The sequence below is a fragment of the Mesoplodon mirus genome, assembly GCF_964341445.2.
Source record: "Mesoplodon mirus genome assembly, chromosome: 8".
NCBI lineage: Eukaryota > Metazoa > Chordata > Mammalia > Artiodactyla > Ziphiidae > Mesoplodon > Mesoplodon mirus.
Window position 1 is genome coordinate 31,068,083 of NC_138984.1, and position 21,930 is coordinate 31,090,012.

The 21,930-nt window shown below is 39.6% G+C and overlaps 1 protein-coding gene across 2 annotated transcripts in view; it reads right to left on the reverse strand.

The window, feature by feature from the left end:
• The window catches only part of PARD3B (par-3 family cell polarity regulator beta), a 1,069,130-nt gene that overhangs the window by 75,885 nt on the left and 971,315 nt on the right, over nucleotides 1-21,930 (reverse strand). The window lies entirely within an intron of this gene.

The following is a 21,930-nucleotide window of genomic DNA, read 5'->3' on the forward strand; positions in this document are numbered from 1 at the left end:
TAGGTTCTCAATAAAGTGTGTTAGTGCCATGAATCTAAAGACTTTACATATAGTCTTTCTGTATCTATCATACCAACTAAAGACACATATGGGATGAACATGGTATTTGAAGGTACTTGGTGACCGATCAATTCCTCACTTGTTCCCGTCAACATGTGGTTTATGGCCACTCTGTGCTAGGGTACCTCTCATATAATGGGCATGGAAGGGGTAAATAGAAAACCTGGCCTCTTATAATGGAGGGGAAGGGAGAGTTTGCTAATAAGCACAGGAAGTAACAGTGTCAAGGTTGTAGAGGAAATTTTTCTGGGTAGTACTCAAGCTGGAATTTATTTTCCTCCTAGGAAAAGTCCCAGCTCTCTATGCAACCACCATCCCAGCTTGGGTGGTGTGTGTAGGGAGGGTTTGTCAGGGGAGGTGTTGCAAAATGAGAATATACGCACATTTAGAGTTAAGAAAGACTATTCCTGGTGTCACATTATTACAGGAGGCCCTTAGGAGTGTGCCCTGTAACACCTCTTTATATTTCACCAATACATGGAACAGGAGCACCTGGCGTTATCTGAGAGATTGACAGCCCAATAGCTACCTAGGTAGGATGAAGATTGCACTTGCAGCTTTAGAAGCAACTACAGAGAGACAGAATTTTCTGCATTAGGATAAAGCCCTGATTTAAACTGCTAACCTTTTTAACAAAAACTAGGGGCAAGGATGGTATCAGGCAGTTAGGGGATAAATAAGTGGCACAGAAAAAGAAGCGATGGATAGAAGTATTGTCCCCAGTCACTCCTATCTAAGGTTTGTTTTGTTTGTGACCTATTTTTTTATGGAGGGAGAATTAATGTAAATACCAGAAATATGTTGAAGATTACTAATTGTGGTTGTTATAAAAACATCATGCTTCATTGCCATAGATACAGAAGAATAAGGAATGAGGTGGGTCTTTTAGGAGACTGTGGGTAAAATAAAAATTAAAAAAAAGAAAAACATCTTATTTATGTATCCTTAGTATGGCTTTAGACATTTACAACTAATTTTTTTCACGTGGCCACAAAACTCCAAGTTAATACTTTCAGGGCCGTTATCTGAACCGGCCTGGCCTAATGATGGCAGTCAACATTCTGGTATCTCAGGAGGCAGCGCCCATGTGCTGTGGTTCTTCTGGTAAGCTGCTGGCATGCTAGATTCTGTGAAATGTAGGATGATCCTTATCCTTAAGCAACTTTTAGTCTTGTTGGGAAAACAAGGATCAGAAATGAAATAATTAAAGAGTGATGTAGGACAATGCATGAACCAATGTCATTCAGGATGTTACTAGCAGAAGCACAGATGAAGGTGTTTGGAAAGACTTCATGGAAGTAGAAGAGCGAAGGCCAGGTTTCAAAAGATGGATGGCATGCTTATACATCAAAAATTATTCTGTTCTTGAAAACAGTATGGAGGTTTCTCAAAAAAACTAAACATAGGGTTACCATATGATCCAGCAATCTCCCTCCTGGGCATACATCTGGATGAAAGCTCTAATTCAAAAAGATACAGGCACCACAGTGTTCACTGCAGCACTATTTACAATAGCCAAGACATGGAAGCAACCTAAATGTCCATTAACAGATGAGTAGATAAAGAAGATGTGGGGTGTGTGTGTGTGTGTGTGTGTGTGTGTGTGTGTATACATATATATACATATATCTATATATGCATCTATATATGTATATATATATATATATATATATGGTGGAATATTACTCAGCCATAGAAAAGAATGAAATATTGACATTTGCAGCAACATGGAAGGACCTAGAGATTATCATACTAAGTGAAGTAATTCAGACAGAGCAAGACAAATATCATATGGTATTGCTTATATGTGGAATCTAAAAAAATGATACAGGTGAACTTATTTAGAAAACAGAAACAGACCCACAGACATAGAAAACAAGTTTATGGTTACCAAAGGGGAAGGAGGGGAGGGATAAATTGGGAGTATGAGAGTAAAATTGATAAACAACAAGGATTTGCTGTATAGCACAGATTCAATATCTTGTCATACACTATAATGGAAAAGAATCAAAAAAAGAACATAGATATACTCATATATATGTATAACCGAATCATCATGCTGTACACCTGAAACTAACACAATATTGTAAATCAACTATACTTCAATTAAAAAATTATTCCATTCTTCACCAATTGTATATGTATTTGTGTGTTTAATTTGTGTGTTTAATACTGCAGCATCTTTAATACAATCGTTCAATTAGTAATTACTGAACACCTTCTGTATTCTAATGCCACATTAGGGACCACTTTCAAAACAATGAACAGAGGCTTGATTTCTTCATTGCTTTAAATATAAAAGAGACAGGCCTGCAAACAATTACAGTACAATGAGATCACCGCTGGAGTGTCAGTCTGAAGGAGGTAGCGGGAGTCTGAAGGAACAGATACCAGAGTCCACCTGGGAGAGTTGAAGACAGCTTCATGTGGGTGTTGAAGCTTCATCTAAAACTTGAATATGAATGAGGAGGAGTTTGTTAGGAGAAGGAGGGGGTAGGAGAAGCAGGAGAAGGCATTCTCAGTAGACAGAACGAAAGTGAAACAACATGGAGGCATAAAAGGAGCACTGTGTTCCCAGGGAATGTCAAAATTTGGTAAAAGAAGAAACAGAGGCTCTAAGGAAAAGGATATTAGTAACAGTAGCAACAATATCAATGGTGCTACTATTATGGTTACAACAATATTATTGCCACTAGTGCAATTTTTTAAATAGATTTTATTTTTTAGAGAAGTTTTAGGTTTGTAGCAAAATTGAGAGGAAAGTACAGAGAGTTCCCATATATATCATGGATCATCCTTTTGGTGTCATATCTAAAAATTCATCACCAAACTTAAGGTCATTTGGATTTTTTCCAATGTTATCTTCTAGGAGTTTTACAGTTTTGCATCTTACATTTAGGTCTGTGATAATTTTTGTGAAGACTATAAGGTCTGTGTCTAGATTCTTTTTTTCTTTCTTTTCTTTTCTTTTTTTTTTTCTTTTTTGCATGTGGATGTTCAGTTTTTCCAGCACCATTTGTTGAAAAGACTATTTTTGCTCTATTATATTGCTTTTGCAACTTTGTCAAAGATCCGTTGACTGTGTTTCTGTGGGTCTATTTCTGGGCTCTCTATTCTGTTCCACTGATCTATTTGTTGATTTTTTCTCCAATACCATACTGTCTTGATTACTGTAGCTTTATAGTAAGTCTTGAAGTTGGGTAGTGTCTGTCCTCCAACTTTGTTCCTCTCATTCAACATTGTGTTGGCTATTCTGGGACTTCTGCCTCTCCACATAAACTTTAGAATCACTTTGTAACTTGCTGGGATTTTGATTGAGAGTACATTGAATATATAGATCAAGCTGGGAAGAGCTGACATATAGACAATATTGAGTCTACCCAAGAACATAGACTATCCAACATGGACTCTCCCTACATTTTTTAGTACTTCTTTGATTACTACAATTTAACACTTATTTGGCCCTTATTGAGTGCCAAGTACAAGGCTAAATGTTTTATTTGCATTAGCCCATTCATTCCTCCCAAATATCCCCAATGGTTGCCCAATTTTGCACATGAGAAAACTGAGCAGTTGCCTAAGGTCATACAGCTAGGACACGGCATATCTGAGACAAGGTTCAGGTCTGTCTGATCCCAGAGTCCAAGCTCTGGAGAAAGTGCCATGGACTGGATTTTGGAGGAGCTCATGCCAAGGAACTTGATTTTACCATTAGTTGATGGTGAACCCACTGAGAAGTGATATTCCATAAGTGATAGCACATATTGAACAGTCAGAGAGATTATTCTTGCCATAGTATGGAGGTTCCCATGACAGTCTAAGTCCGAGATGATAAAGGCCTAAACAAGGGGCTATTCAAAAGGATGGAGACAAGGGAGCATCATAAAGATGTTAAAAGGGTAAATTTAATACAACTGACTGAGAATTAATGGGAAGGATGTGTCTGGAATCATGCCTAAGTTTCCAAACTTAGCAACTAGGTGAATTTGATAACTGTTGCCAAGATGGGACTAAAAAAAGAACAGATTTAGGGGGTAGGGGTAGGGGTTGGAGGAGGGAACACTTAGATATATTAAGCTTGAGTTGGGACATCTGATGGAAATGTCTGAGAGATAACTGAGTATAAAATTTTGCGATGTAAAAGAAAAATCTGGACTAGAGATGTAGAATTGAGAAACATTCAGCCTATAGTTGGTACCTGAAACCTTGGAAAAGAATTAGATGGCCCAGGAAGAATCTACAGGGACAGAATAGAAGAAAAGACATGTGATGAAAAGAGAGAATACCAATAATAATCTTAGAAATACCGTAATTTAAGGGGCAGGCAAAAAAAAAAAAAAGTTGAACCCAGGAGGGAGTATGAGTAAAAGTTGTTGGTCAAGAAGAGAGCAAGGAGAGAACGTTCACAGGAATTAAGGGAAAAGAATTCCACGAAAGAGGGAGTGGTTCACAGTGTCAAAAGCAGCCAAGAGCTTCAGTAAGAGAAGATCTGTGGCTTATATGGTGTGTTGGCGAGCTTACTCGATGCTCTCTCCTTGTCGAGGGTCACTCTGAACCACAGAGCCTGGAAAGCTGAAAACTACCTTTCCCAGAATTCCCTTGTAGTCAGTGTTCTGGGTGTGATTTAAGGTGGGCCATGTCATTTGAGAAATGGAGTTGAGGCACTGGCGATGCTTCCACTGTTGATTCTGGCAAGAACGTCCAAATGTGTGCTTGGTTTTCCCATGGCAGTGTTAGCAGATGTGCCAGGGCTAGTTTCTGAGGGTGGAGTGTAGCTTTCATAGCTAGCTTTGGAGCTGGTGGCACTAAAGGCGAATTCCTGTTTGTGGCACCTTCCTAATTATGGTGGCTTCTGATATAGGCATTATTGGGTGGCTTGTGGAGCCAAAACCTTCCTCAAAGAAATGGCAGAACTCCCTGGGTAGCCTAGTTCTGTTGTGTGGCTTGGGAACTCATTCCTGAAAGCTTATCTAAAAATTTGTTTCCTAGCCTTCCTTATGGTTCTGTAAGCCTGTTAATATGGTGTAATAAATTTGTTCCTGCTTAAACTAGCTAGAGTGTATATTGTTCTCTGCAACTGAACATTGACTGATAGAAAGTCTGTAAAAGGGTATGTGGAAATTGGCAGTGAGATGTTGCTTGGTGCTTTATTGAAAGCCAGACTCTATGGTGTTGAAAATCTTTACAGTTTTCTAATAAATAAACACCCACTGGTTGCACTGTCTTATGCTATCACGTTCAGAAAATGAGATTAATACTTTCAAGTAAATAAACATTTGTTAGTGACTCTAAATATTAGAGCCGTATGCTAAGTACTCTAAGACACAGAAATGAGAAAAGTCATTTCCTGCTCAGGGACACACGGTTGGTCAAGGGAGATGATAGCAATACATTTGTGTTCCATTATTTAAAAAACAGATTTACCTGTTTTTTTCTCCCTAAGTCACCCAAAGATGACCTCTGTTAACATTTACAAATATATACATATTTTAATGGTATATAGAATTTTTTCCCAACTATTTACTACTGGCATTTTCCTGTGCTGGTAGATATGTTTCCACAAACGTGAATTTTAATAGCTATATAAGATTTATGGATAAATCATAACTTATCTAATCTCCTCCTGTAATTTGGTCACTTCTACTATCCCAATCAGAAATGGTGGCAATACAGATTATTGTGTTGGGGACAAAGATTCTTACAAATAGCTGTGAGCTGAAAGTAGGAAACTGCAGCTAGAGGGTTGCCAAAGAGAAACTAGTTATAAGTTTTAGTCGGGTCCTTAGGAAGTCAAGCCACTTTTGGAGGGAGTGAGGGGAGAGAGAACTGGCAGAGGCATTTATAAGCTCATTTCTCATTTTGCTCTGTGCTCAACAAGACTCAGAAATGCGTCTCCTTGAAGAACTCCTTATTAGGTAATGTCTCGCATCACAAAAACATAAGGTCAGCGGCTTTGATCCAATTAATTTTTTTTAAAGAAGCCCTTTATCTCACTTGGTATCATGCAGGTTTTTTTTTTTTAATGTAATGACCTAAATATACATCTGATAGGAATAATCTTGACTTAAGCTGTAACAGAAACATAGTCTTTTCCACAACAATGTAATGTTAGAACTTATGCTTGGATTTGGGGCATATTTATCTCTCTACTGCTCAGGAAGTGAAACTTCAGAGAGCTTATTCAAAACAACTTGAAAAGCTCATACCTTGGTATGCCTTGCACATGGCGATCTTCTTTGTTTGGATTATGACAGTTTATGACAGCCTATCAGGAGGGCTTGGTGTTTGGGGGCGGGGGGGTGAGCAGGGGGGATGTTGAATTAAGATGCTTTTAGTCCATGGGAGTTCTCCCAATTTCATTCACTCAGTGCCTGCTGGCTGTGGTGTTAAGAGCCTTGTTAAAATAAAGCTATTAGTCTTTTCTCTACAAAAGCAAGGAGCTTGCCACTTACACTCAGTGTTCCTTAAATTAGTGCGTATTTCTAGCCTGGCATTGCAAGAATCAGCAGTTTCATAAAGCAATATACTAAAGAGGCCATTTAACACCCCTGTTTCCCCCATTTGCAGATTAATGGAAGAGGGGAAGATTTAATGCCCTTTCAAACATTTTTAAACAATTCATTAAAATTAAAGGATAAATCAAATATCTGATGATAAAAAGCGGAAACAATTTAAAATTAACATGTTTTCCTATTCCTACAGGTCAGGACACATTTTTGCCAATGTTGTAATTTATGTCCCATAAGTCAATTTTCCTGAGGAAATTTAAAAGCTGCTGTGATGGAAAGGCTGTGCAAAGGTGCAATACAGCTTATTCACCTATACATAACATCCTCACTTACAAATATGTCTTACTCAGACCCATTACCCAAAAATGAGTTTCATGCTGCCAGACACATCATAAGATTAAAATGCAAAGTATAAAAATGTAGATGCCATTTTAGGAAATATGCCTTTCATTTCAAGTTGGTATCATGACAGATATTTTTGAGCAGTTTCCAGAAGCTTCCTTTTAATTACATTGCTTTTACCTAGCTATAGGTTTGGCTGGAAGGTTTTTAAAGGAATCAGCTCAATAAAAACATCTAAAAAGTTATAAACTTGGCTTTGAGAATCTTCTAATATTCAGACACTCTTCTAAAATGCTACATGTTTGGAGGAAGGGCAACTGACAATATTCCATCTAAACAAAAAGAAACTAATTAAAATAAGCTGCTTAATTATTTCTCTTTTGCAATGTGAAGTATATTATTCCTGAGATATGTATTTACAAATATGCTATCTAGAGAAGCAAAAGTACACACACTCATTCAAACCATTATTTCTGAAGTGTTTATTTTCTCTAATTTAATTTCAGTAATTTTGTCAAATAACTGGGTATTCAGCTTATAGACTTGCTTAGAACATCTGCTAGTTTAGAAAATACAGCAAATAAAAATATTTTTAAAATAACTCTTGGATAAGCCTTTTAACCATTTTGTGCCTGTATTTTCCTCCCTTGTAAAATGTTGGAGTTAAAACATAAATCCTTAAAGTCCCTTCTAACCTACACACATTTATAAAACTTATCTTGTATATAGTTTCCACATTATGTTAACCAATTACACCTTATTAATATAATAACTATATGTGTGCACATAGTTATTTTAAAGCTGAATGACAAAGATAGCAAAGCAATCTGCAACATTATAAAGTTATAACACATTTATTGGGCTTTAAGCATTAAATTTCATGCTAGCACCATCCAAGTTCTAGCCATATACATATACATATGTACACATATACATATGTACACATATACATATGTACACATTGGGCCACAGCCTGAATGATCTCTCTTCTGATTATCTTTGGAGAAAATAAAATCAGACATCTCCTGCCCAGCTCTGTTTGTGTCTGGGCCTAAGATACAGTTACCATAGAAACTATGATTGTGGATACAATTTACAAACTTGGCTTCATCTATCAGATGCACTTTGCGTGTGAGTGTATGTGTGTGTGTGCGTGAGTACATATGTGCATATGTGTCTTGCCAATAAGCTTGAAGAGCAAACTCTGGCTCTACATCTTTAATTAAAGAGCCAGACACCACTCTTCATTTCCTTTTCCCATCTGTCTACCTACAAAAAGAGATCTTGTAACACTGACTGACATATAAACTCTTAGTTGGCAGAAGACAAAGGTCTGATGAAAAGATGAAAGAAAAAGGTATTAGGAAAAGCATTCCCCAAGAAACCTGTCTGTTCACACCTGTCCTGTATTTTCCAGGAACAGAATAAAAGGACTTTGGTGGAGTTTTGGTTAGTTACAGTAATCACTAGGTTCTAATATCTAGTACTTATTGAATTTGGTTTCCAATTGTTTCTTGGATATAATATGTGAGTTATTTACTCCTCTGCTGTTTTAGTTTATTGTACTCTGTGACAACCTTCTTTACACATCCTAAAAGAAACAAAGTTGACCTTCACAATATGACTAAATCTTAAAATGATAATAGTTGTTCACATTATTCCTTATGAGTTCATACTATCTCTTCTAACTATTAAGTCTTATAAAGGATATTCATTGACTAAAGCTCTCTAGCATATTTAAAATATACTTGCATTTATAAAGACTAAACAATGTAAATAAATATATGCAAAATTTTAAGCTCTTCAGAATTTTTTTAATAGTTTAGTCAGTGGGCAAGTTCAAATCACTCCCATTATAGTTACTAGAAAGAAAAGATTCTCTGGAACACTCTACAATCAGTATCATGAGTTAAAATCAATGTGACCATTTCCATTTCTGCCTCATTTTACACACGAGGAAACTAGAGTTCAGAGGATGTTAAAGCAACTTGCCCAAAGGGTCATACAGTGGCAAAGACAAAATCCAAACTGAGATCTGCCTGACCCCAAAGTAGTGCTTGTCTCACTCTTAATGCTGCCTCATATGTTAGAAGGGATCATTATAGTTACTGTTGCTCTTTTCTTAAACAAAGAACTAAGGCATCAGACCTGAAAGTTCAAATAAACCTATGTTGGCAGTGAGATGGAATACATGAAATTATGACTGTCTGTGAGCATTCTGAATGTGCTTATGGTCATCACAGCCATACCGCTGAATGCCAATTGCCTAGTGATATTTATTTAAAATAGCTGGAGGGGGCTTCCCTGGTGGTGCAGTGGTTGAGAGTCCGCCTGCCGATGCAGGGGACACGGGTTCATGCCCCGGTTCGGGAAGATCCCACATGCCGTGGAGCTGTTGGGCCCATGAGCCATGGCTGCTGAGCCTGCGCATCCGGAGCCTGTGCTCCGCAACGTGAGAGGCCACAACAGTGAGAGGCCCGCGTACCGCAAAAAAAAAAAGAAAAAAAAAAGAAAAAAAAAAGAAAAAGTAGCTGGAGGCATTAATATATGTATACATGTTAATTTTTTGTTATAGCAAAAATAATTTTTAATAAAAATAACTTTTAATAAAATGTTATTTTTATTAAAATATCCTGCTGTATTACCGTGTTTTTTTTCAGTATTCATGAATGGTGTCAGTCTATTAATTTGGTTTACACAAGACATCAGATTGCAAGCTTCATTAGAATTGAGACAATGCCTCTTTTTTGAGCCATTACATTCTCAAGGCCTGGCATATCACCTTGTTCATTAATATTTATTGAGTCAATGAAACAGAAGTCTCAAACATCTACTCAGTAGCAGTTAACACAAAAAATTAATCTGTTTCCCTAATGGCTACCTAGTTTTTTGAACCAGGCCTGTTAAATAATAGGATACATACTATCAACATGTTTTTAAGGAAGTTTTATGGCATCTGTCCTTTGGTTAAGTCTTATTAAGACTGCACCTTTCAAGTTCTTTTGTTAATTTATTTATTTTTGGCTGTGTTGGGTCTTCGTTGCTGCATGCAGGCTTTCTCTAGTTGCGGTGAGCGGGGGGCTGCTACTCTTTGTTGGGGTGTGCGGGCTTCTCATTGCGGTGGCTTTTCTTTGTTGCAGAGCATGGGCTTCAGTAATTGTAGCACATGGGCTCAGTAGTTGTGGCTCGTGGGCTCTAGAGTGCAGGCTCAGTAGTTGTGGCGCACGGGCTTAGTTGCTCAGCAGCATGTGGGATCTTCCCAGACCAGGGCTCAAACCTGTGTCCCCTGCATTGGCAGGCGGATTCTTAACCACTGCACTACCAGAGAAGTCCCAAGCTCTTTTGTTTATTTAGTCCAGATTTATTTTCATTTCTTTAAAAACAAAAAACAAAAAACAACCTAGAAACATTCTTATAGTTGAGATTTAAACTTGAATCTGGAGTATAAATCAAAACCATTAGGTGGGCTTCTCTGGTGGTGCAGTGGTTGAGAGTCCGCCTGCCGATGCAGGGGACATGGGTTCGTGCCCCGGGCCAGGAAGATCCCACATGCCGTGGAGCGGCTGGGCCCGTGAGCCATGGCCGCTGAGCCTGCACATCTGGAGCCTGTGCTCCACAACGGGAGAGGCCACAACAGTGAGAGGCCTGCGTACCACAAAAACAACAACAACAACAAAAAAACCCATTAGGAACCTTAAGTATGTAATTGCTTAGAAAAGATTCTACTAACTCAAAAATAATACTAGTGCACTAGTAGGGGAAGCTTATCTGATAGAATAAATTACTGGGCACACTGGGAATAATCACTGTTGATCTAAACATGTACCTCAACGTGCAGCTTCACAAAGTTACCAGACCCATGCTACCATTAATGCTGGAATCAGACACACAATAGCCCTACATTTATATTAATCAAATTATTTTGCAACTGACTGCTATACCAGCAGAATTCAGTTCTAGGAAGATGAATGAAGACCAGAGGAGGAGAAAGGAAGAACTAAACAGATGACTTTCTGAAAAATTGATGCTCTTGTGTCAAAACCTAATTTGAACAATGAAACCAAACACACACACCCTGTCAATGGTTTTCTATTAACTAGTGAATAAAGTCTCTCAGTAACTGACAGCCATCTAACTTTCCAGCTTTGTGTTGTTCCTGTCATATATGCTCAACGATCTGATTGCACTGGGCATTTTATGGATCCCAAGAATGCACTTTTGTGCTGATGGCAAGATGTCTACTTCTGTAGTTTTGGTAGCTCTTCCAGTGGTCAAGTTAGTGCCTTAAACATGGCAAGGGCTCAATAAATGCTAATTGAGTGAATGAATGAAGCAACAAATGTTGCTCTGATTGGTTGTATTCACTGCTGTGAAGGGATAAGAAGAGGTGAAGGTAGCAGTGGGTAAGAAAAACAGATCTTGTAGAAGGTGGTGAGAACATTAAAACAGTGATAAACAGAGAAGAAAGCCTTGAAAAAGGGGTGTAGACAGGGAAAAGGGAAACAAACAAAACCCTGAGAAACAGAGAAAAGTTGCAAAAAAGGAAAGGGAACTATGGAATGAAAATAAGCTAGGTTATTGCAAACTATTCTCATTCTCAGCATACAGGTAATTCCTGTCCTAAGTTTCCATTAATCAAACTCTTGGACCAATCAGAAGAGTCCATTCCCCTACCAGGCTAGGTAATAGGACTTTGTTCTTCTGATTAGATGTATAGCATCTTACTTTCAAACTCTTTAAAATGTGAACATTTTAAGTCAACATTTAAAGTTGGATTTGATATAATCATTTAATTGGGCATTGATTCATCTACACAGAACTCATTACTGAATTCTTCAATTTCATCAACATAATTTCTTTCCAAATTATCTTTTATCTAGATGCGAGAAGTCCAAATGCTGTGAAAACTTTGCCAAAATAAAAAGCTTTTAGATTTCTAATGCTGGCTGGACACAAACCCATGGAAGAGAGCTGAAGAATCATGCATGCTTGCCAACTGCCAGATACGACTGCTTTTCCCATAATTAATGTCATTCTTGCTGTTCAAGTACCATTTCCATCCTCTAATAATTTCCATTAATAGAGGAAGTTTCTGCAGTAATCTTTGCATGCTGAAAAACCACTGTGGCTTCTATACACATTTTAACCTATATAATGACAATGAGTGAAAAGGGGATGGTTAGAGATACTACTGTAACCCAGAGCTGCATTTGCTTGGTCATCGTTTTCAACCTCCAAAAACTGTCCAAAGGGCTTAGACCTCGGTGCTTAGAAATCAGGTCCGGTGCTCTGATTTTGATAGCACCGGACCATATGAATTTATACCCAGACGAGAAAGTGTATAAAATGAGTGTATTGAACTATTCATCTACCGAAAAATAAATGCGGAAAGAGAGTATTTTTAAAAAGACAATAACAAAAGATGAGCAGATGCAAATATAAGCTCAGGTCCTGTAAAATAAGATACTTGTATCATACTTGAAGTTGAAGCTTCCAGTAAGAGGAATTGATAGACCAGCTGCAAATCATACCCCAAACCTGCCAATTCACACTGCTTTTTAGTACGCTGCTGCAAAATCAAGAACTCAGCTTAGGATATAAAATGGTGCAAATATACAGAGAGCAACAACAACAATAAAAATCGGCTCAAGTTTCTTGTAGGAGCCAAGAAATGAACGTAGCATGATGGCACCACAGTAGTCCCATACCAGGGAGGAGGCACCGAGTGGTTAAAGAGGTCCTAGGGGTCCTTTCCTTGGCTTCCCTGTATGCTGAATACTGACACTACAATGAGGAGTTTTGATACAGGAAGACCAGCACCAAGATTGTTTTCCCCTCTGTTTCTAAGCTGCTTTGGAAATAGCCGAAGTCTACATCAAAGCTTCATCTCCTTTGCCTAAGATGGCTTTAGAAACACTCCACCTGAGCCACGGCTAACCTTCCTCTGCCTTCTCTGTGAAGTCCACCCAGCAGAGATCTGACAGTGCCACTGGAGCAGGAAGCACTCACTCTGCGTGATGACCTGGGGGAGGGGGGGAGGGGCTGAGGTTTGGAGACTGTGTTCAGTGACCTGATTCAAGCTTGAGAACCAGGTACCAAAGTTGCTGAGGGAATAGTACAGAAACAATACCTGTGTGGGGGCTTTCATAGCCATTGTTAAAATAAAAAACAGCTGGTCATTAACTGTGACAACTGTGCTTCCACCTGGTAAAAAATCTGGGCGGACAGGGCGATCAGCAAGGGCTGGCTTTGGGGCTTGGATGCTGATGGGCACCTGACCCTGGGCTTGGCGGGGCTGTGCACACATCTACTCTCGAGGCCGACCCTTCGCGGGCCAATACTAATTTTCAAAATATCTGTCCTGTTTGTAAATGTGCTTGCTGTCTAGTTCCTACACACATTTAGAATGAATATCAACAGATACGATATCAATAAAGGATTTTACAATGATCAAAGGATGTTCTCATACATCATCGGACTCATCCATGCCACTACACTGACCAAGAGAAAGGCAGGTGTTGCACATTCCTTGTAAGACTATTTGCTCAAAGAGGGAGGCACAACAGTAAGACAATCCTAAAAAAGCACCATCATTCCTACAGTGCGCCACGTCCCTCCATTCTAACCGGAAACTGACTTGAAAAAGAGTTTCTAATTGGACACCGAGAGGCCATGGTCCCTATAGCCTGCACAGCTTGTGGCGTGGTGGTCAGGAGCACCTACTCTAGAACAGATTGGCTGGGCTTGAATTCCATTATCTGCTGCGTGACCTTGAGCAAGCTAACTTCTGAGCCTCAGTTTTCTCACCTGTAAAACAGGGCTAATAACAGTACCCACCTCAGATGGTTACTGTAAGGACTAAATGGTATGAGGCATGTAAACCACATAATACATGTCTTACATATAGAGTCTACTTATATGTTCAATAAATCAGGGTTGTTCTTATTGTTGCTGCAGTTACAGTGAACCTGACCTTTCTTCTGGTAAGAAAAATACCTGGAGAGAATCTCTTTCCTGCTCTGTAGGGGTCATTTCCATGATCCTCTGTACTACTGTTCCAAAAACAGTTCTGGGAAAGAGAGTAAGAGAGTGAGTAGAGAGAAAAAGAAAAGAGAGAGAGAGAGGGCGCATGCAAGGGAACACTCTTACTTTCTCTTGTAAAAGAGCCTCTTTTCTGCATTTTATATCTATATCTATATATATACACACATATATATATATAGGATGAGTGGCTGGAATGATATGTCACATTTAAAAGGGTGATATATATATGTATGTGTGTGTGTGCATATTTACATGTATGAATATGTATATATATTTATACACACATACATCTAATCATCTTACTACTCTACACAGGAACTGCTCAATGACTAGGATAAAGTTTAAATTCCTGAATATGACATCCAAGCCTTTCATAGTCTACTGTTGTTATCAGTATCATCATCATGTTTGCAGTCCCATTTCCAGCCACTTCATCCTTACCTACACTACATGTGCCCTTCTCCACCATTGGTCCTTCCCTGACCCCCATGCACGCCCACATTTCCATACCCAGCCTCAGCTTTTCCCTTTGCCCTTTTCTCCCACTACCAAGTCCTCTGGGAAGCTCTTCAACAGAGCTAGTCACTTCCTATTTTCCAAGAGTCTGGATTATATCTTTTAAATTAACTATCTAGATTATTATTTTTAAATGATCCTGTACAATGATCTTTGTTAACACTTGTTGTCCTGCACATACTTCATGCTCAATAAAGGCCGGATGATGAAAAGAATGAACCACTTAAATGAAAAAAGTAATCTTGAAGGTGAGATGTAACATAGGCAAGCAGAGAAATATGTAATCCTAGACTACCCACAGAAAACAGACTTGGATTAACCTAGCTGTCCTACCTCAAGAGGCCATTAACAAGTGAGTACCAAAAAAAAAAAAAAAAAAAAAAAACCAAGTGAGTACCATGCTCCAATTCATGAGGGAACATTAATTCCACTGCGCGAAGTGAAGCCAAGAAGCAGTATTCATTATGGTTTAGGAATTTCACAGTACAGATGTGAAGCGTGCATTTTATTACAACATTACTGAATTGTTTGGGATCACACATAAATACCGGGACCTTGTGTGTGCACTCCTACAGACTGGATGGGGAGAGGATGACAGCTGGGTCCTTTCCCAGGGCAGAACAGGCTCTGTGCACGGGTAGGGAGTGAGTCCACCCCTACCTGCTGACATCAGCCATTCTGTTAGAGGTCCTACCACAGTCTATTGTTGGTTTTCCAAAATGAGCACAATCCCAGATTTAGCTCCACTTTGTGGTAGAAGGCCCCATCATTGTGTTTTCAAGTCTGAAAGCATCTCTGGCTTCTGTGCTCAGAGAGAGGCCAGTCCAGGTACAGTTTCTCCTGAAAAGTAAAGATCCAGAGTCTGTAGGGAAGCATCATGTAGCAAGAGGTTGGCAGACAGGGAAAAGATAAAGAAAAAGGAAAAGGAAACCAACACTGGACATGATTCTCTCTAAGCAAAGTACCTAACTTAATGGCAGCTAAACAACTGAAAAGCTGGTTGAGTGCTATTTAGATGACTTCCCATATTTAAGAAGAAAAATGTTTATCTACTTAAAGGTGTATTCCTTGTGCCCCAGTATAGTATAAATGTTGAACAGAAATCAGCATCCATTTATTATCTACAACTGCTTTTTACCATTTTAGTGGGCCCAGATGGAGAATTGTAAGGTGATTTATAAACTGTAGCCTAATATACCTAACACCCCTAAGACGTAGGCAAAAGGATATACTCATCAATGTAATGAAACTAAGAAAAGTGAAAACTTAGGATGAATATTATGAGGAACTTCCAATGGTGTAATCCATTAGGAGGAGGGGTAATTTGCCAGGGGGAGTTGATTTGTGTGTTAGAAAATGTATACTGCCCATTCATAATGTATTTGTGACAGACGTAATGCCATGTCCACCTATAAATCAGATTTACCTTCTGTGCAAAGCCCTTCCTACTGAAGGCTTTCCTCATGGGCACTGACCTGAGAAGATTTAAAATCCAAAGGGCCCAATTACTAAAAATCTTCCATCATGTAATTGGACTTTGGTATGGAAAATAACACCGGTATTAATCCAAGTCATTTGGAAGAAAGTAGAGAGAACTTCATCTCCTGATTCTGTCAACTGGTCCAGCACAGTCTAGGGGATGGGTCTCTCTGAGCATCTTCCCCAAGAGCCATGGGAAACTTTTCCTTTGCAGACAGCAAATCTCCATAAATCATACTAGCTATCCACATGTGAGTCACTGACCATATGAAGAATGCTGAATTTAAACTTAGGACGTTCACAGGGGAAACATCATTTTCAATTCAAGGGTCATCAGCCAGGAGCAACTCATCCAAAGAAAGACTGGGTAGAATCTTCAATCCTTAGGAACAGAGATAAAACACCATAATTCAAAGAGCATCAAAACTCAAGTGGGTGGGACAAGGAAAATGCAACGCTTTGGAAAGAATAGGCATCGAGCCCCTGTCACTCCACTCCTGGGAACAGAGGAGCATGTGGTCCAAAAGTTCATGACTCATTTTTTAAAAAATCAAAATTCAATTCTGCACACTACATTTTCAGTGACCCATGACTCAGTTAACAGCCACCAGACACTTGCTCTACCTTGCAACTCTCACTCAATGAGAATTCAAATACAGAGTAAATGGCTTTAAAAGTCCCCAATTGCCTGATATTAATAAAAACCAAACTGCAAGAAACTACAAGAAGAAAAAGCACCTATTAAAGGTTTTTAGGTCCACACCAGTTTCCTTTTTTTAATTTTTTAAAAAACCTTTATTGGAGTATAATTGCTTTACATTGTTGTGTTAGTTTCTGCTGTATAACAAAGTGAATCAGCTATATGTATTCATATATCCCCATATCCCCTCCCTCTTGTGTCTCTCCCTCCCACCCTCGCTATCACACCCCTCTAAGTGGTCACAAAACACCGAGCATATCTCCCTGTGCTATGTGGCTGCTTCCCACTAGCTATCTATTTTACATTTGGTAGTGTATACATGTCCATGCCACTCTCTCACTTCATCCCAGCTTACCGGTCCCCCTCTCCACGTCCTCAAGTCCATTCTCTACATCTGCGTCTTTATTCCTGTCCTGCCCCTAGGTTTTTCAGAACCATTTTTTTAAAAATTCCACATATATGTGTTAGCATACGGTATTTCTTTTTCTGACTCTGACTTACTTCACTCTATATGACAGACTCTAGGTCCATCCACCTCACTACAAATAACTCAATTTCGTTTCTTTTTATGGATGAGTAATATTCCATTGTCTATATGTGCCACATCTTCGTTACCCATTCATCTGTCGATGCAAAATTAGGCTGCTTCCATGTTCTGGCTATTGTAAAAAGAGTTGCAATGAACATTGTGGTACATGACTCTTTTTGAATTATGGTTTTCTCAGGGTATATGCTCAGTAGTGGGATTGCTCGGTCATATGGTAGTTCTATTTTTAGTTTTTTAAGGAACCTCCATAATGTTCTCCATAGTGGCTGTATCAATGTACGTTCCCATCAACAGTGCAAGAGGGTTACCTTTTCCCCACACCCTCTCCAGAATTTATTGTTTGTAGACGTTTTGATGATGCCCATTCTGACTGGTGTGAGGTGATACCTCATTGTAGTTTTCATTTGCATTTCTCTAATAATTAGTGATGTTGAGCATCCTTTCATGTGTTTGTTGGCAATGTGTATATCTTCTTTGGAGAAATGTCTATTTAGGTCCTCTGCCCATTTTTGGATTGGATTGTTTGCTTCTTTGATATTAGGCTGCACGAGCTGCTTGCATATTTTGGAGATTAATCCTTTGTCAGTTGTTTCATTGGCAAATATTTTCTCCCATTCTGAGGGTTGTCTTTTCATCTTGTTTATGGTTTCCTTTGCTGTGCAAAAGTTTTTAAGTTTCATTAGGTCCCATTTGTTTATCTTTGTTTTTATTTCCATTTCTCTAGGATGTGGGTCAAAAAGGATCTTGCTGTGATGTATATCATAGAGTGTTCTGCCTATGTTTTCCTCTAAGAGTTTTATAGTGTCTGGTCTTATATTTAAGTCTTTTATCCATTGTGAGTTTATTTTTGTGTATGGTGTTAGGAAGTGTTCTAATTTCATTCTTTTACATGGAGCTGTCCAGTTTTCCCAGCACCACTTATTGAAGTCTTGACCCTTTACCAAAGATAAGGTGACCATATGTGCGTGGGTTTATCTCTGGGCTTTCTATCCTGTTCCATTGATCTATATTTCTGTTTTTGTGCCAGTACCATACTATCTTGATTACTGTAGCTTTGTAGTATAGTCTGAAGTCAGGGAGCCTGATTCCTCCAGCTCCATTTTTCTTTCTCAAGATTGCTTTGGGGCCTCCCTGGTGGCGCAGTGGTTGAGAGTCCGCCTGCCGATGCAGGGGATACGGGTTCGTGCCCCGGTCTGGGAGGATCCCATATGCCGCAGAGCGGCTGGGCCCGTGAGCCATGGCCGCTGGGCCTGCGCATCCGGAGCCTGTGCTCCGCAACGGGAGAGGCCACAACAGTGAGAGGCCCGCATACCGCAAAAAGAAAAAAAAAAAAAAAGATTGCTTTGGCTATTCGGGGTCTTTTGTGTTTCCATACAAATTGTGAAATTTTTTGTTCTAGTTCTGTGAAAATTGCCAGTGGTAGTTTGATAGGGATTGCACTGAATCTGTAGATTGCTTTGGGTAGTAGACTCATTTTCACAATGTTGATTCTTCCAATCCAAGAACATGGTATATCTCTCCATCTGTTTGTATCATCTTTAATTTCTTTCATCAGTGTCTTATAATTTTCTGCATACAGGTCTTTGCTCTCCTTAGGTAAGTTTATTCCAAGATATTTTATTGTGTTTGTTGCAGTGGTAAATAGGAGTGTTTTCTTAATTTCATTTTCAGATTTTTCATCAGTAGTGTATAGGAATGTTAGAGATTTCTGTGTGTTAATTTTGTATCCTGCTATATTACCAAATTCATTGATTAGCTCTAGTAGTTTTCTGGTAGCATCTTTAGGATTCTCTATGTATAGTATCATGTCATCTGCAAACAGTGACAGCTTTACTTTTTCTTTTCCGATTTGGATTCCTTTTATTTCTTTTTCTTCTCTGATTGCTGTGGCTAAAACTTGTATGTAATTTTTGATAGTTTGATTAATATGTGTCTTGGCATGTTTCTCCTTGGATTTATCCTGTATTGGACTCTCTGTGCTTCCTGGACTTGATTGACTATTTCCTTTCCCATATTAGGGAAGTTTTCAACTATAATCTCTTCAAATATTTTCTCAGTCCCTTTCTGTTTCTCTTCTTCTTCTGGGACCCCTATAATTTGAATGTTGGTGTGTTTAATGTTGTCCCAGAGGTCTCGGAGACTGTCCTCAATTCTTTTCATTCTTTTTTCTTTATTCTGCTCTGTGGTAGTTGTTTCCACTATTTTATCTTCCAGGTCACTTTTCCGTTCTACTGCCTCAGTTATTCTGCTGTGGATTCCTTCTAGAGAATTTTTAATTTCATTTATTGTGTTTTCCTCATGGTTTGTTTGCTCTTTAGTTCTTCTAGGTCCTTGTGAAATGCTTCTTGTATTTTCTTCATTCTATTTCCAAGATTTTGGATCATCTTTACTATTACTACTCTGAATTATTTTTCAGGTAGACTGCCTATTTCCTCTTCATTTGTTTAGTCTGGTGAGTTTTTACCTTGCCCCTTCATCTGCTGTGTGTTTCTATGTCTTCTCATTTTCCTTGTCTTACTGTGTTTGGGGTCTCCTTTTGAATCGTGTCTTTCTGGTGGGCAGGACCATGTCCGGTGGTGTGTTTGGGGTGTCTGTGAACTTATTTTGATTTTAGGCAGCCTCTCTACTAATGGGTTGTGTTGTGTTCCTGTCTTGCTAGCTGTTTGGCACAGGGTGTCCAGCCCTGTAGCCTGCTGGTCATTGAGTGGAGCTGGGTCTTAGCACTGGAGATGGAGATCTGTGGGAGAGCTTTCGCCGTTTGATATTACGTGGGGCTGGGAGGTCTCTGGTGGACCAATGTCCTGAACTCGGTTCTCCCACCTCAGAGGCTCAGGCCTAACACCTGACCAGAGCACCAAGACCCTGTCAGCCACACGGCTCTTGCGGACATGGTTACCACAGCAGGAGTCGAAGCAGGGAGGGTGGCAGAGGCACCCGGTAGGATGTGGGGAGGAAAATACTGCTGAAATGCAGAAGGCACACTTGTGCCCTCCCCTGTTGGGAGGCGGCTGGCTTCATAGGGACGCCTCCCCCAGGACACCTGGGTGCCAATGGGCACAGCATGGCTGGCGGGCAGGGGTTGTCCACTCCATTTTTAATTAGGCCTGCTGCCAAGTGTTTTTTAGACTCACTCTGATTGCTTCTCAACCTACCCTGGTGGGTTAACACAATGCAGCACTGTTGAGCCTGTTTACAATCGGAAAGGACAACACACCAGGAAATGTGATTTGGAGTATAATTCTCTACTAGTCAGGGCCTCAAAGAAAAATGACCCAACACGGCAACGTGATTCTAATTGCTAGTTTCTATGAGTCATGGAAATTGGGGATCCTCAAAATGAGCAAGCTTGGCTATTGCTTGAGGAGTCACGGCAAAGCAGCAGGGAGGCCAGAGCCACCATGTACAAAGCATGTACAAAGGAGGAAATTATAATGGTGGTGGAGTGAACTCACCTACTTCCTAGGAATGGGAAAGATTTTACAGAATAATGACTTCAAATACTGCATTCTTTTACATACTGTGAATTAAAGAGTTCTGTTAAATCAGGTCCTATATCAGTATTTTCAGAGATTTCCAAAGCAAACACATTTCTTTCCAGGCTACAAGCAAACATTCCAATAATAGTAGTATTATAGTATGACCTGAATGGTAGCATTTGGTTCGACCAGAATACTCACAAATTACAATGAACCACAGCAGTCATGCTGTTTTGTGTATCCAAGTTGCAAATGACCGTTAGTACATATCTCAAAAGGTAGCTTAGTTTTGAAATGTCCTAGGACATCTTTAGGCACAGAAAAAGTACCCAGTAAGGAGGCTTAGGAACATGACTCTGCCCCTTTCTCTACCTTTTGATGGGAGGCAACTCTGTGGAACACATGAGGATGGTGTGTGTGTGAAAGGAAAGGAAGGACTCAGATGTCTGTGATGTATATGATCAGTGGTTGTGGCTACTTTCTCTTTCCACAGACTGCAGAATTCAGAGGTAGATGTGGTCCATGGTACTGCCTGTAGTTAAATCAGAAGGAAGCAGAGCAGATTGGAATAAGGGGGCAATATGTCTGCATGTTAGACCTGGGGCTAAGATACACGTGGCAGAACTCCATTCTTATCTGTATATACCCTTCTGTAGAGTAGGAAGCTCATGTGTCATGATTATGAACAACCTGTGAGTATGATGGCCTCTGGCATAGGCAGTCTGGAGTGAAATCATAGGTCACCTCATCTGAAAATCATTAGATAGAGTTGGGTCTTAAAAAGAACATAACAACCTACATCTGATACCAACCCTTTTGACTGTTTTCTAAGCATGAGTATTATGCATTGTATATGCATCATAGAAAACTAGAAATAACAGCCAATGGTGAGAATGGTTAAGTAGAGTGGACTTAATTTAGCTCCAAAAACTCACCCAGTTTTCACCCAGTTACCTCCCTGTCTCGATCCCTCCAATGCCCCACTGCTCCCATGGCTCCAGCCATGCTGCTCTCCTCACTGCCCCTCAGGCTTGCCAAGCAAGTTACTATCTCAAGGCTTTTGTGGGCACATTTCCCTCTTACCTGGAATGCCTACTCTCTAGATACCCACAAGCTTTTGTCCCTTATTTTGCTCGACTCTCTGTGTAAAAGTCCCCTTCTCAGAGAAGCCTTCTTGACCACCCTACATGAAACAGTGTGCCTCGCCCGGCACCATGCTCTAGCCATTTAGACCAGCTTTTATTTATTTTCTTTTCT